Consider the following 17,782-nt stretch of genomic DNA (forward strand, 5'->3'; position numbering starts at 1 on the left):
CTTTGCAGAATATTGATGGTCAGTCCAGATGCAGTGTTCTGAACAATTTTTCCGGAAGGAAGTAGACGTCTTGCATGTGTTTCAGGACAAACATTTTTAATCGTTTTTAAGTGAATCCTAGGAAACAGATCATTTCCTGTGGTGGATAAGATACTTGACAAATATACAGAGTGATTCTAATAAAAGTTAAACTTTCAAACCGTTGTAGAAATAATGCCACTGGTCATAATGACTTCAAATTGCAACGGAATATTATCGCAGAAGGAGAAAAAGGTATGGCAGAAGAAAAATAAATACTTACAAAATGTAGCAATAGATGGAGCTGTAAGCATCATAATTTAATAGTGGTCGACTACAAATGATAAATGAATGATACAACAATGTCTAAGGTGTAAGTCTGACGTTAAACAAACTGTACTACTCAGTGTGCATGGGTGTACAGTTGATACTGTTAGTTGCGTAAGCCCGTCCACCACGACAAGGTCACATCACATCGGATGGGTAAAATCGGTTTTTAATTCTCCTGAGGCCGAAAACCGCATAAAAAGCATCATTCACATCGGTTTTTGATAGTCCTGAGGCCAAAAACCGCATACAAAGCATCACTCACATTGATTTTTAATTGTCCTGAGGCCAAACACCGCATAAAAAACATCAATCACATCGGTTTTTAATTGTCCAGAGGTAAAAGACGTTATAAATAGCATCAATCAAAATCAAATCCGATTATTAATTTCTGTGTGAATTCAATAAGCTCTTCACCGTTTTCTGCAACGAGTTTAAACCCAGAAACAGCATGTTCCACAACTGATCGAAGTGTTCCGGGATCACGTTCAAAATGCGTTGCTCAATGAGTGCCTTCAATGCAGCCGAGTTCGTAATCGGAACAATGAACACAACATCTTTCAGACAGCCCCACACCCAGAAGTCGCACGGATTAGCCGGCTGGTGTGGCCGAGCGGTTCTAAGCCCTTCAGTCTGGAACCGCGTGACTGCTACGGTCGCAGATTCGAATCCTGCCTCGGGCATGGATGTGTGTGGTGTCATTAGGTTAGTTAGGTTTAAGTAGTTCTAAGCTCTAGGGGACTGATGACCTCAGATGTTAAGTCCCATAGTGCTCAGAGCTATTTGAACCATCACACGGATTAAGATCAGGTGATCGGGACGGCCAGGGTGTAGGGAAATGGCGGCTGATAATTCTATCAGTTCCGAAATGACGCTTCAGCTGCTGCTTAACTGGATTTGCAATGTAAGGAGTATCACCACCTTGCATAAAAACGATCCCATCCTCACATCCGCGCTGTTGGAGAGCTGGAATGACGTGGTTGCGCAAAAGACACTCATAGCGCTTACCAGTGACGGTACAGGTAACAAGACCGGAAGCACCTGCTTCTTCGAAAAAATATGATGCCGTGAACCCGCGCCACACAGTGACCTTTTCGGGATAAAGTGGTACTGGTTGATTTGCGTGTGGATTTTCCGTTGCCCATATTCGACGATTCTGTGTATTGAAATATGCTGTCAGATGGAAGTGGGCTTCGTCTGTCCACAAAATCTTCGACAGCGAGTCATTGTCCACTTCGATGCGAGCAAGAAATTCTCTCTCTTGCTGGCAGGTCAACAGGAAGCAACTCGTGCACATGGGTAATTTTGAATGGATAACAAAGAAGGATATTTCGTAGGATTTTACGTACCGTGCTCACGGGTATGTCCAATGCTCGGGCAATTCTCCGTGCACTACACGGTTGCACGCCACCGCTCGTCTCCTCCTGCATTGCTGTGACCACTGCTTCCACTGATGTCGAATCAATTTGTTTCGACCCTCTACCAGGTTGTACACCGAGAGAACCCGTCTTTTCGAATTTCTGAATCATTTTCTCCAGAGCCACGACAGTCATTGGAGCAACGCCTTTTTTGAAACCGTTCAGTGTCCGGAACTTCGGCAGAGCGACGTGTGCAGTCACCATTCTTGCAATACAGCTTTACAAGCAGAGAGCGCAGTCCTGCATTGAGACAGCCAGGGCGAACGTCGCAGACGGAAAAGCCGTGTACCCAGCGTGTGCATCACAGGGGTTTTCATTTACGTATTCTGACACATACAGCGCTATATATTAATCAGTTTTCACAGTATTTTTTTTTCTTCTACCATACGATTTCCCCGTTCTCCGATAATATTCCGTTGCAATTTGACGTCATTCTGAACAGTGGTGTTATTTCTACAGCATTTTGAAAGTTTAACTTTAACTGTAATCGTCCTGTACTTTAATTCACTTTACTTGCGAGAGCTGCCCGAAAGCCTAGTCGGAGAACTAATATAAAGATGAAGTAAGAATCTGATAGTCACGTTGATCATACAATTTTGTTATACGCTCAGCATAAATATACTGCAAAACTCCATAGAGAACGTCCAGAATCAGTATTCCAGGAAATATTTGCGATTGAGTCATATTGCTTACGGGAACAGAATAAAATATATTACAATATGTGTGGATGCACGTAACCGATGGCGAATGTGAACGGAATAAAGTCAACTGCAGTGCATGCAGATGCATATAAATGAGACTTCTTCCCTCTTGCAAATACCCGCCGATGAAGGGACATGTGACGCAGCTGCGCGGGGTGGCCTGGTAATATCGGATGTGACGGCTGTCGCGGAGCATGTGGTAATCCAGGAATGATGCAGGGAATTCTGCAACACAAAATACGGCGCGATCCAACTCGGCAATGGTGCGTCACTCAGTCCCAGCGGAGGCAGCCTGTATCACGTAACAGTAAGCGACACAGGCATCGTTCTTGAGATCTACTGACCTCCTCCAGCCTTGCAATGTGCTGGGCAGAAGACTGTAGATATCTCAAATAACCTGAGCGAGCATACTTGGAAGGTAAGATATAAGTATCTCTTAGGCTTAACGTTGTTCAAACGGTTGAAATGGCTCTGAGCACTATGGGACTTAACTTCTGAGGTCATCAGTCCCCTAGAACTTAGAACTACTTAAACCTAACTAACCTAAGAATATCACACACATCCATGCCCGAGGCAGGATTCGAACCTGCGATCGTAACGGTCGCGCGGTTCCAGACTGTATCGCCTAGAACCGCTCGGCTACCCCGGCCGGCACTTAACGTTGTCGCTATTGTGCTTGAGGAGAAAGACCGTTGAGGACATTATGGTTTCAAGAAAACAGAATGATGAACCTTTCTTTTTTATGCTGTTGTTTACCTCGAAGAGTGTGGAGGTACATCGTTGCCGGGCACTTGTTTAATAAGCTAATTATGCCTACCTTTTACTGCCTTGATGCAAAGTCAACTACAATATGCTTCCAGTGAATCAGAAAGGAGATTTATGTTACTTATATACACACGTGAGGCATTTCTATTCAAACTGCCTCATTTTTGCTGACTACTATTATTTCTGTTTTGCTTGCTTGTGTAATGTGTATGAAGGGGAAATAGGGACTCATCTGGGTATTCTTCCCAACGGAATTACATCTTGCTACCAATTCCGATATCTCATACATAAACCGAACTTTGGCTTATTGTAAGACAATGTGAATTCTTATTTACCAGAGACTGTTACAAGATTTGTGTCACCACTGATATGCCCGCATCTCGTGGTCGTGCGGTAGCGTTCTCGCTTCCCACGCCCGGGTTCCCGGGTTCGATTCCCGGCGGGGTCAGGGATTTTCTCTGCCTCGTGATGGCTGGGTGTTGTGTGATGTCCTTAGGTTAGTTAGGTTTAAGTAGTTCTCAGTTCTAGGGGACTGATGACCATTGATGTTAAGTCCCATAGTGCTCAGAGCCATTTGAACCATCACCACTGATATAAATGGTTCAAATGGTTCTGAGCACTATTGGACTTAACATCTGTGGTCATCAGTCCCCTAGAACTTAGAACTACTTAAATCTAACTAACCTAAGGACATCACACACATCCATGCCCGAGGCAGGATTCGAACCTGCGACCGTAGCGGTCACGCGGTTCCAGACTGAAGCGCCTAGAACCGCACGGCCACACCGGCCGAATAACACTGATATGAAACGAAGCAGCAACCAAGACGTACTCTATCCATGTCCCAGACGTCAACGGGATAGTAACTTCTAAACTTTCTCCTCCTTTCGTTTGCAGTTCGTCTACACAAACACGATTAAACATTTGTATAAGGAATCAAAGCTTACGAAAGGAATACCGCATTGCCCCACAACTCTTTTCAGACCTAACCAAGACAGGAGCTTCTGTGGAACAAATCTCATGTTAGTTTCCGACTTGAAGCTGTCTGAGCAAAGATATTGTCTACCAACCTCATCATGACATCCTGTTACATGTAACTACTAACTTAGTAGCCAAAGTCGAGTTTTTCTGATATTCCTCGCAAATTAAAATTTGTGCAGGACCGGTAGTAGAACTTCAAAATTTGCCTTTCACTGGCATTTATAGTACCAGCTGAACTATGCAGGCACTAATTACAACCGGCTCTCTATTCTCTGCGGAAGCCGAGGTCCTGATTCGAATCCCGATTCTACACACAATTATAGTCTGCCAGAAAGTATCAGAACCGCGCACAATTCACCATTGAATGAAATAAATATTCCCTAAATTTTGGTCTGATCTTCAAAAGATGTTTATCAATAACAGCACAAGACCATGATTGAACATCGCTCTGTCTCTTCTCAAGCATCTTCTGACGGGTGTGGACGTCTACAGCGGCTGTAACGTCCAATAACTAAACAATCCTCCTGCTCTCTCACTACTCTGTAGTGATGGACTGGCAAAAGCTGTATTATATATAGCTATCTATCATCCTTGTATCATAGATATATCACCTTCAACCTATAATAATGGCAGATGTAGACTGTGTACAGAAAAAATATTGCAGTTCCCACCTACTAGAAGAAAATAGTGGGTGTTCCACACACCGTGGGTTCTTGATAGCAAGGTAGGAACCTCGCACTCCTACGAGAAGTCTTGAGTAGAACTGCGCATTTTATATATTACAACGACTGAAAGTTGAGTTTAGTGTTGCGTTTCTGTTATTATCAACGCCAATTAAAATCTGACTGATTGAAAACAATATGAAGAATTAAAACTTCGTCTAACAGATGCAGGACACACAAAAGTAAATTTTGCTCTCATTCTGTGAAACACTAAAGGACGTAAATGTGGTCACAGACCTACAATATGATGGTCTGAAACCATAAGGTACTCTCCCTGTGGAAAATCGATGATGATACGGTACTTAGCCAGAATCTAATGTGCTAACCTGCTTCTGACCACCAAAGTTAATATGGAACCTATATTACTGAACAAAAAATTTATGAACTGAACTATAGTTTTGATAGTCTTTACCAATAAATTGTTTGCTTAAAGATTTCTAACAGTGAGTTCTGTGGTCTGAGGGATAGTTTCTGCGTTTGATTCTGCGCAAAGAGGTGCTTTTCCTTGACGTAGACATTCTCGTTGTTCCAGTAGATACATCCTATTAAGCAAATGAGTACCCGAGTACTATGTTCTCTCCGTAAATTTTGAAGCTTCCGGAGACCGATTGGTAGCCACTGTGCCAGAGGCCACGGGAAACGCTAGATGCGTCTTCTTAAGGCGGCTTCCCCATTATCTACTTCGTGTAATGCGGAAATAACTACCTCTTACGCACAATTTGTTTGTGCTTCTCCAGTGACATCAACGTCGACTTCTGCTTTCTCAAATAACTCACAGAACACGAGAACGACTTGGGGGAGATGGAGCAGCAGTTTTTATTTTTTTAACTATTGTACACTATCATTCGAACTTGGTCAAACTAGCCTGAAATGCGCCTCTTACTTTTTGAGTCCAGAGGACTGACCCAACCATTAGGCTCAGGTGTTATTATTACTTCGTAGGATAAGGACGTTTATTTTTCTTACGTTCCTATCGCATCCATTCACTGAAAAGCCATTGTTAAATGCATGGCAGAGGGTATTTCTCTTTTGAACTATTGGGGTTTTTTCCTGTTCCTTTCGAGTATGGAACACTGGAAGAATGACTGCTTAAATGCAGTTATGAGCGCTGTAAATAGTCTAATATTGTCTTCGTTATCCCTCCGGAAGTAATACGTAGTGGTCTGTAATATACTGCTAGATTCCTCGCATAATACTGGTTCTTGAAATTTTGAAAGAGGATTTTCGCGAAGTTTACCTATAAAGCATGTCTGCCACCTGCTGGGCATATGACTAGTAAAACTGAACAAATTAAATTTATAGGTGTTCAGATAGACAGTAAACTGCCGTGCAAAGTCCACATTTAGGATCTTGTTCAAAGACTTAATGCTGCCATTTTTACTATTCGAACGGTATCTGAAGTAAGTGATTGTTCGACACGAAAATTAGTCTACTTTGCTTATTTTCATTCGCTTATGACGTATGGTATTATATTTTGGGGTAACTCTTCCCATTCTAAAAGGATATTTTCGGCTCATAAACGGGCGTTTCTGGCAATAAGTGGTGTAAGTTCGCGAACCGCTTGTCGGCCCCTGTTCACTAGTCTGTGTACTTTGACATTGGCTTCTGTCTTTTCTTGTTAACAATATCTGCTTATTCCCGAGAATAAGCAGCTTTCACTCAGTTAATACGCGGCAGAAATCAAACCTGTATTTGGACTGGACTTCCTTAACTCTTCTGCAAAAAGGTGTGCGGTATACTGCTGTACCCATTTTCAGTAAGCTACCACAAGAATTCAAAAATCTTAACAGTAATCCGCAAGCTTTCAAATCGAAATTGAAGATTTTCCTCATGGGTCACTCCTTCTATTCTATCGAGGAGTTCTTTGAAAAATTAAGCCGACTCTTATGTTGTGTTGTTGATTGCGTTTACTTAAACTTACAGCTTGACTTTTTTGGGTTCATAAACATTTTATTATTATCTGTTATTACTTTTACGTTGTAATTTCATGTACTGACGCGTTCCATGAGCTTGGAGACTTGCTCCTCAATTTTGTCCCACGCAACTTGGCGTGTAAATAAATAAATAAAAAAGTAATTGCCTCTTTCTTCAGGTATCTACTAATACAGGTTCTTCGGGATGTCCATAACGCTGTCTCGTGATTCATACTAACCTGAGATCATTCGTTTGGCCCCTTTTCGCATGCGTTTAGTTTACCATCTTAGCCCTGCCTGTTTTGTTAACAGATTACCGGTTTCGGTCTTTAATGACCATCATCAGATCTGTTTCATAAAAACAAAGTCCTAATGTACTGCAGGCATAGTGGCTGCAGTACATTAGGATTTTGTTTTTATGAAACAGATCTGATGATGGTCATTAAAGACCGAAACCGGTAATCTGTTAACAAAAAGTTTGTGACCATAGACGTAAATTAAAGGAAACTTATTACATATACGGGTCACTGTTTTTTCACGATGATATCGTAGCTTCTGATTCTAAAATGAGTCGCACGAGTTTATTCTAAACAAACACCTCTATAGACTGTATTTTCCAATATCCAACTTATGAAACATGTCTGCCACCTGCTTTATCTGCAACTGAATGGGATAAACCTACCTAACTCCGTAATATACTATATTTCGTGAAAGCGGGGAGAGGAACTGGATATCAGTGTTTAACGTCCCGTCGACAACAGGTTGATTAGAGACAGGGCAGAAGCTCGGATTGGGGAAGGGTGGGGAAGGAAATTGGTCTTGTCTCTTCAAGGGAATTATCCCGTCATTTGCCTGAAAAGATCTAGGGAAATCATGGAAAATCTATATCAGGACGGCCGGACGCGGGTTTGAACCGTCGTCCTCCCGAAAGGGAGTCCACTGTGCTAACCACTGCGCCACCTCTCTCAGTTTTTCGTGACAGCAGACACATTCTTATCCTTAAGTAATGTAGGCGTCCTACACAGTTTCAGCTGTCCTCAAAAAATGGTAGTAACATCTTCACACCAAAAGACATTCTCGTAGGAAGTGAAGGCTGTGTGCGAAACAGGTAGTTCACTGTTTGTTGTGTAGAGGGAAATACGTCGTTTGCTGCGCTGATTCTGTAATAAAAGTTCGATAACGTAAGTTGTTCAAATAATTAGTCAGACATATGCATTTAGCTGTATTATCAATGAATAATACTTATAACCTTAGTCATTACAGTTGGATTTCATTGCCCTATTACCTAATCAATCAATTAAGAGAACGACAAAAACTCTTAAGTTTTGTGTACATTTCAGAAATAACGTCTCCATCTCTAAGCAAACGTGCGAAGAAGGACAAGGCAAAAATGGGTTATGTGAGCAAGAGAAGACAATCCTGTTCAACTGACGACCTTCGTGGAGCACTTCAGAAGATTTTGGAGGAACAGTGGTCGATATATATAAAGCTGTTAGTCATTCCTCCATACTATGGAGTACTCAGAGAACTATGCAGACTTCATCGATGGTGACAAAGACAATGTGACCATAGGCGGATTGGGTAGACCGTTCGTAATTACGAGTGAACTGGAATTTAAGTTAGCCGGCCGTGGTGGCCGACCGGTTCTAGGCGCTTCCGTCCGGGACCGCGCGACCGCTACGGTTGCCGGTTCGAATCCTGCCTCCGGCATGGATGTGTGTGTGATGTCCTTAGGTTAGTTAGGTTTAAGTAGTTCTACGTTCTAGGGGACTGATGACCCCAGATGTTAAGTCCCATAGTGCTCACAGCCATTTGGAAGCTAAGTTAGTTTATTTCATAACATAAATGCAGGAAATAGGGTTTGGTTTGAACATTAACCGAATACTCCACTAATCACTGTAGCACAGTGAAATCACTGTCTAAGCGAAAAAATAAGTCAAAGAACAAAAGAAATGATGACGTCTGCGTCTTGTAAAGAGAGCTACAGTGATTGGATTGAGTGATGTTTTTGTCTGCGATGGTTCATGAAGGTTGTCAGTCCGTAGATACACCTGATACTACGGCATTTATTTGTACAACCACTGAATCAAGCACATCATCACGAAGCTAAGTATATAATGTCACAGAATTATCTATACTATTACGAAATTAGGTAGCATGCCAACTTTTTTACTACGTTTTATAACTTCAGCAGCTTTTTATTTCTTAATTGTTCTTTATCGTTGGTTAGTAAAGCAATGTATTGGTCTCTTACATGTAAAATATACAATTTCTGGATTGAATATTTGTTTTCCTTTTTCATTTACAATCCTTAATATCACAAAGTTACGTAGGTTTACCATATATGTGATCATCCTGTTACAAATTATATTCTCTAAGGAATAAAGATGAGGAAGAAAAGGACAAATTCTTGGCAATATTTATAGACTTCTCAGAAGTGTGTATTTTCTTTTTTTTTTGTCAAAATGTGTAAGCGTAGGTTTCAGGTGTCGTAATCATCTCCTGGTGCTGAACTAGCGGCGGCTGTGCTTGGTTCTCCGAAACGTATTACTTTAATTGCAGAGTAGCGAGTAGAGGCACCAAAGTGGCCACCAGGCTTAAGACCACAACTTCTTATTTATGTAATTTGCGCCACCATAATGCCTGGCCCAGATGATGAGACAAGCAACTGAGAAAAAATGTGCTTCTGTTTTATAAATACCGCTTATATAAGAACAGCGCTCTGTTTTTCGATCGTGGCAAAAATTTCCTTGTTGGAAATCCCCTGAAAGAGTCGGCTATGCATTCAGGTTGATTAAGCATTTGTATGATATCAAAATATGTGGACTGACAAATAAAAAAAAGAGAACAATATTCATAGAAGATTCCTGCAGAGATCCACTAGAAAAAAATATTTCTTTCAATAAATCAAGACGCACATAAATAAATTTTTCCATCAGTTAGACATTGCATGTGCATCTTTCACGAAAAGTTTTTACACTCGCCTCATACAATCGAGTAAGCAAAGCTAAATAAAATATAACTGTTCTCCGCCGGTTTCATCAGTCTAGTGCAATGGATAGTTGTTGTTGACAGACACATCACACAGAATAAGAGATAGGGGGTTGGTAATATGCTGGATGGAAACCAGAAGTACGTAAATAGTCCACTGTATTTTTTAAGTCACTCTAGGAGAAGTGGGGCAGTTTCTTCAAGATGTTGACAGCCAACACTTATCTTAAACATTGAACAAGTATTACGCTTGCATGAACTCGCGACTTAAGAGACATCGAATTATATAATAAAAAAAGAAAATGAGAGAGAGAAAGCGTGACTTCAGGGGACAGTTTAAGAATTAAATGATACTAGTAAAGACGAGATGTACACATCATACTTTGACAATATCTTCCTAGGTTGGTAAAGCTGGAAAGCTTCTCGGTGCGTCACGGAATCTTCATTCAATAGCGTGATGCGAACGAAACGATCTGATGCAGAACCCAGTCTGTTTCGGGACGGAAATGTCATTCGGCTGTAAGTTACGAATTCAGCGGCCTTAAACTGCACTCTTTCATTCTCACGGCCCCAGCTCGATTTCATTCTATTGTCTCATTGTCTAACGCTCTCCTGGTAGCGTTGAAAGCTTTTTTAACGTAACTTTCGACCTGTGCCTGCTTCGTTAAGGCCGTGGAAAGGTAAAATTAGTGCATGCGCTTTTTCTCACTGATGTTGAATGGGAAACAATTGGTTCACTGCCTAAAGGTGGGACCACCGAATACAGAGGATTGGACTTCAATGCCAGTCGGTACTGAGATAATTCTCTCTCGCTTGTCAGCTATTTCAACTGTGGCAATGATTTGTGACTGTGAAAAATGTCAAGTTGCATTGCAGTTCGGAATCTATCTTGAACAGTAACTCTGTCTTGAACTGCCTGAATATGTAAGTTCAAAGTTCGAAAGAAGGCAAAAACGCACAATGTTCGATAGGATCATGCCTAGTAGAGCAAAAAGGGCTTCAAATCAACCACACCTTTACCAGGATGGAAAAAAATAAATTGTAGCAAAATCTTTCACCCAGCATCTGCAATAAAAAAGTGAGTTCCCATTGAAGATATCAAAGTTGGCCCTGCTACTTACGCACGGGGTGGGTGGCGAGTCGAGTATGGTGTCGCTGGATGTCCCACTCCATGACAAACAAATTGGAATCATAACTTTTTTTGATCCGATGTGTGTTGTTGTTGTGGTCTTCAGTCCTGAGACTGGTTTGATGCAGCTTTCCATGCTACTCTATCCTGTGCAAGCTTCTTCATCTCCCAGTACCTACTGCAACCCACATCATTCTGAACCTGTTTAGTGTATTCATCTCTTGGTCTCCCTCTACGATTTTTACCCTCAGCGCTGCCCTCCAATACTAAATTGGTGATCCCTTGATGCCTCAGAAAATGCCCTACTAACCGATCCCTTCTTCTAGTCAAGTTGTGCCACAAATTTCTAATCTCTCCAACTCTATTCAATACCTCCTCATTAGTCAGGTGACTACCCATGTAACCTTCAGCATTCTTCTGTAGCACCACATTTCGAAAACTTCTATTCTCTTTTTGTCTAAACTATTTATCGTCCACGTTTCACTTCCATACTTGGCTACACTCCATACAAATACTTTCAGAAAAGACGTCCTGACACTTAAATCTATACTCCATGTTAACAAATTTCTCTTCTTCAGAAACGCTTTCCTTGCCATTGCCAGTCTACATTTTACCATATATCCTCTCTACTTCGACAATCATCAGTTACTTTGCTCCCCAAACAGCAAAACTCCTTTACTACTTTAAGTGTCTCATTTCCTAATCTAATAGCCGGCCGGAGTGGCCGTGCGGCTCTAGGCGCTACAGTCCGGGGCCGAGCGACCGCTACGGTCACAGGTTCGAATCCTGCCTCGGGTATGGATGTGTGTGATGTCCTTAGGTTAGTTAGGTTTAATTAGTTCTAAGTTCTAGGCGACTGATGACCTCAGAAGTTAAGTCGCATAGTGCTCAGAGCCATTTGAACCAATCCTAATCTAATACCCTCAGCATCACCCGATTTAATTCGACTACATTCCATTATCCTCGTTTTGCTTTTGTTGATGTTCATCTTATAGCCTCCTTTCCAGACACTGTCCATTCCGTTCAGCTGCTCTTCCAGGTCCTTTGCTGTCCCTGACAGAATTATGTCATCGGCGAACGTCAAAGTCTTAACCTCTTCTACATGGATTTTAATACCTACTCCGAGTTTTTCTTTTGTTTCCTTTACTGCTTGCTCAATATACAGATTGAATAACGTCGGGGAGAGGCTACAACCCTGTCTCACTCCCTTCCCAACCACTGCTTCCCTTTCATGCCCCTCAACTCTTATAACTGCCATCTGGTTTCTATACAAATTGTAAATAGCCTTTCGCTCCCTGTATTTTACCCCTGCCGCCTTCAGAATTTGAAAGAGAGTATTCCAGTCAACATTGTCAAAAGCTTTCTCTAAGTCTACAAATGCTAGAATCGTAGGTTTGCCTTTCCTTAATCTATTTTCTAAGATAAGTCGTAGGGTCAGTACTACCTCACGTATTCCAGCATTTCTACGGAATCCAAACTGATCTTCCCCGAGGTCGACTTCCACCAGTTTTTCCATTCGTCTGTAAAGAATTCGTGTTAGGATTTGGCAGCCGTGGCTTATTAAACTGATAGTGCGGTAATTTTCACATCTGTCAACCCCTGCTTTCTTTGGGATTGGGATGTGTTTTAAAATTAATACCCTGTATTTTATTAATTCATCTAAATCTTGCCGCATGTAGAGGTAGCGTTATTGATATCGTTATTAATAATCGAACACATCCACCTACCACCGCTCAGTACAGTATATACTGAGGTGTGAAAAGTCATGGGATACCTCCTAATATCGTGTCGGACCGCCTTTTACCCAGCGTACTGCAGCAACTTGACGTGGCAAGGACTCGACAAGTAGTTGGAAGTCCCTGCAGAAATATTGAGTCATGCTGCTTCTATAGCCGTCCATAATGGTGAAAGTATTACCGGTGCAGGATTTTGTGCGCGAATTGACCTCTCGATTTTGTCCCATAAGTGTTCGATGGGTGGCCCATTCGCTTGAGTTCTCCAGAATGTTCTTCATACTAGCCGCAACCAACGGTGGGTCGGTAACATGGTACATTGTTGTCCACGAAAATTACATCGTTGTTTGGGGACATGAAGTTCATGAATGGCTGCAAATGGTCTCCAAGTAGCCACACATGAACATTTATAGTCATTGATCGGTTCACTTGGACCAGTGGACACAGCTCCATTGCATGTAAACACAACCCACAACATTATGGAGCCACCGTCAGTTTGCACAGTGTATTGTTAACAACTTGGGTTCATGGCTTCGTGGGGTCTGCGCCACACTCAATCGGTACCATAAACTCTTACCAATTGAAATCAGGACTCATCTGACCAAGCCATTTTTCCCGTAGTCTAGGGCACCACCGATACGGTCACGAGCCCAGGAGAGGCGCTGCAGGCGATCTCGTGCTGTTAGGCACTCGCGTCGGTCGTCTGCTGCCCCCACTAACGACAAATTTCACCGCCCTGTCTAACAGATACGTTCGTCGCACGCTCCACATTGATTCCTGCGATTATTTCGTGCAGTGTTGCTTGTGTGTGAGCAATGATAACTCTACGCAAAAGCCGCTGCTCTCGGTAGTTAAGTGAAGGCCGTCGGCCACTGCTTCGTGCATGGTGAGAGCTATGTCTGAAATTTGGCATTCTCGACACAATTTTGACACTGTGGACCTTGGAATAATGAATTACCTAACAGTTTCCGAAATGAAATGTCCAGTCCACCTAGCTCCAACTGCCATTCCGCTTTCAGAGTCTTTTGATTTCCATCTTGCGGCCATATTCACGCCTGAAACCTTGTCACGTGGTCACGTGAATTACCTGAGTACAGACAGCTCCACCAGTGCACTGCTCTGACATACTTTGTGTACGCGATACTACCGCCATCTGTGTACGCGCATATCGCTATACCATGACTTTTGTCACCTCAGTGTAGCTGACCTTTTTAAAGGTTCCAGAAGGAACAGTTTCACGCCAACAGGAATGGATTCCCCGATTAGATTACGTGCGTGCTTGGAGAAGCAGTTCAATGTTGGACGAGAGGCCGAATGTGACAGCGTTTTGCTGCGCCAGTGAGGAGAAAGCTACTGTCATTAAGAGGCACAGCGAATATAAGAAGTGTTTATGTATACGTGAAAGAAGTTTTGTAAATTTAGAAGGGAAGCATAGAAAGTTAAAGGTGGAAAAGGGGATTGTGGAATAATAAGTGAGTGGCATCCCTTTGCGCCATGTGGCAACTTGTTAGAGTGACCGTCGACATTATTGGATGCCGGAAGAAGTCATATTGTTTACTAGCTTAGGGCCCGCTGTATCGCGTAGTAATTACAACAAAAATAATTTTATAAACATCTATTAGGCCTACCGATAAATCAATGTATTAAGCAGCCGTTTCTTTTTGTATGGAATTCTAACGAAGTCGATTTGTCGTGGTGACTCCTAAGTAGCTTTCTTTGATTTAGTTCACAAATTGAAACACCTTCTAAACTTTTCACGGTAATTAAGGTCATGGAAGCATGGTCTTTTCCGAAAGTGCTGCTGACCGAAGAACGATTTTGGTAGCTGGAGTCGGAGTTTTTTGTTAACCCTTTTTTTTGAACTATTGCGGTGACATTACGATAGAAACGTTCAGTCCCTCATACATATTTCTTTATTTGCAACCGAGAATTAAAATACCAATTTTCATAGATGTAACCTAAAATTTTTTAACATAACTAAGTATTTTCATAAAAAGTTTCATCCCCTATTTCCAAAAACACTGAAAACGTAATTCCTTTCTCTAACCGAGAAACCAAATACAAATTTTCATAGATTTAGCTACAACAATGCTTTCATAATGAAATATTGCCACAAAAAATTTCATCCCCTATTTCACCTTCTTAGGAGCTGTATTTCCTAAAACGCTCAAACACATATTTTTTATTTCTAACCGAGAAGCCAAACTTAAAGTTTTCATAGATTTAGTTTTAAAATTCTTTCATAATTTAATATTTTCATAAAACTTATTATCCCTCAATTCACCCCATAGAGGTGGAATTTCGAGAAATCCGTTCTTAAACAATGCCTACAGCGTAAGATCAATATACTTTTCAAATGTCAAATTTGTGTACTTAGATGTTTGGGCTGGGAGATAGTGAGTCAGTGATTCAGTCAGAGCATTTCCTTCTATACAGGGTGAATCACGTAAAACTTGCACCGCAAATATTGCAGAAACAGAATGTGCTATTGATGTACGGTTTTCACAGACTGTATTGGTAGTCAGGGGCTCATATTGCTAGCCAACAAACAGATTGTAATAACGCTTAAAAGTGTACTGTTTGCGCAAACATAAACGTTTTTAAACGGAACAGTGCCTATTGATATTAACTAACTAAAAGTAGGTTCAAAATGGATCAAATGGCTCTGAACACTATGGGACGTAACTTCTAAGGTCATCAGTCCCCTAGAACTTAGAACTACTTAAACCTTACTAACCTAAGGACGTAACACACATCCATGCCCGAGGCAGGGTTCGAACCTGCGACCGTAGCGGTCGCGCGGCTCCAGACTGTAGCGCCTAGAACCGTTCGGCCACCCCGGCCGGCAACTGAAAGTAGGAAGAATTAGAATGTCCATTGTGTTTGTTGAAGAATTCTAGGGCGAGTCGTTTACGAGATATCGTATTCTGAAAAGTTTCCACACCCACACTTGTTTGTGCCAATCAACCTGCGTAGTTGCTAGGTACGATGTTGTTATGTTTGCTTATAGTGGACTTGTGTGTTCCTTGAGTGCATTGCAGCTTGCTAGGCAGTTAGTGTGTAACAGTCCAAGCAGAAGGTCACGGGTGGACGAAGTGATTTACCAGCACAGAAAAAGCCGACTTGCTCACGGTGTATGGAGGGTGTAGGAAGACTGCAGTTCGTTCCTGTACCGTGTATGAGGCAAGATATCCCAGTAGATGTCAACCATCTCGGCAGTTATTTATCAACCTCTAACCACTTACGTGAAAGTGGTAGTGCAACACCTTGGCAACGTAACAGAAGGAAACAAGTGGCCACAGAAGAGGGGGAAATTAATGTTGTTGCTGCTGTTGCAATTGATCCTCACGTTAGCTCCCTCGCAGTCGCACGAGGAAGTGGCATGAGTCAGACAAGTGTCTTACGCATTCTCCATCGACACATGTTCCATCCCTATCACATCTCTCTCTACCAACAGCTGCATGGAAACTATTATGAGACTCGTGTTAACTTCTGTAGGTGGCTATTAATGATGATTGGATCCTCTCGGCTAAAGTAATCCGGAGACAGAAGTGTCCCCAATGTGAAAACTCGTTGGATGGACTAGTAAGAGAAATGTAGTCAGAAGAAAAAAAACATATCCAGTGACCTACTGGCCGGGGTGTGAAACGCTAGATCTGTTAATTTTAATGGTAGGTTAGAGAATTTGAAAGGAAAAATCGATATGTTTATGCCAGATACAACGGAAATTAGTGAAATGAGGTGTCATGAAGTATTGGATTTCTAGAGAGGTGAGTACACAGTTATAGACACAGAATCAAATAGAGACAGTGGGGGAGCAGATCTGATACAGGAAACACAAGTTCGGGGGAAGTACTATGAGCAGCATAGTGATCAGATTATCATAGACAAGGCAGACACTTGGCCTCTATACAACACAGTAGTATATGTATACATGCAAACTAGATCGGCAGATAATCGGGGGATTGAAAAAATGTATGACGAGAAAAAGGATAACAAGGGAGACGAAATTTTAATTGTTACAGACAGTTACAATTTGGTACTAAGAAAAGGCACAGAAGGAAACGTGGGAGAATTTGATCTGGGGGAAAGGAATGAGAGGAGAAAAAGAGTGGTGGAATTTTGCACAGAGTGCAAATTAATCACCGCAAACACTTAATTTTAGAATCATAGAGCAATGTTATATACGCGAAAGACACCAAGAGATAGTGGGAGGTTTGATTAAAATACGTATTGGTAAGACATAGATTTAAAAACTAGGCATTAAATTACAAAACACGTGCAGTAGCAGACGTGTGATCATAACATAATTTATTAGTTAGATAATGCAAACTGAAACTGAAGAAATTGCAAAAATGTTTGTAAATTAAAGAGATAGCGCTGAATAAGTTGAAACAACCAGAGAATTTTGAAATTTTCAAAGGAAGCAGTGACTAACTGAAAGATGGGAACAGATACAATACAAGGTAAATGGGCACGTATGAGACTCGAAAACCTGATCAGAATGGCAACTTCTTCCGTAAATCCTTGGATAACAAACCAGGTATTAATCTTAACTGATTATACAAGAAACATAAAAATTCAACAAGCCGTTGACAGTGTTGACTGGAGTACACTATTCGAAATTTCGTTATTATAATGGATAATAAAGGAGAGAAAGGTTATCTACAGCTTGCACAGAAAGCAGACGGCAGTTGCAAGAGTTGAATGATATGAAAGGAAGGCAGTAACTGAAAAGTCAATCGGACAGAGTTGTAATCTATAGTGCACATAGAACAAGCAGTAATGGATACCAACGAGAATATGGTAAGGAAACTACAGTTTGTGGAGAAAAAATGAAACAATAATTTTCGCTGATTACATTACAATTCTGTGAAAAGTGACAAATGACATGGATGATCAGTTGAACGGAATAGATAGTGCCTTGAAAACAAGATTTTAAGATTATCGTGGAAGCACAAAAACAAGAGTATTGGCATGTATTCCAGTGATGTCAGGCAAAAGATGAGGAACTGAATAAGGAAATGAGACGCTAAAAGTAATTGATAAGGTCTTTTATATAAGCAGTAAAATAACTGACAATA

Source organism: Schistocerca americana, chromosome X (genome assembly GCF_021461395.2).
Source record: "Schistocerca americana isolate TAMUIC-IGC-003095 chromosome X, iqSchAmer2.1, whole genome shotgun sequence".
Taxonomy (NCBI): Eukaryota; Metazoa; Arthropoda; class Insecta; order Orthoptera; family Acrididae; genus Schistocerca; species Schistocerca americana.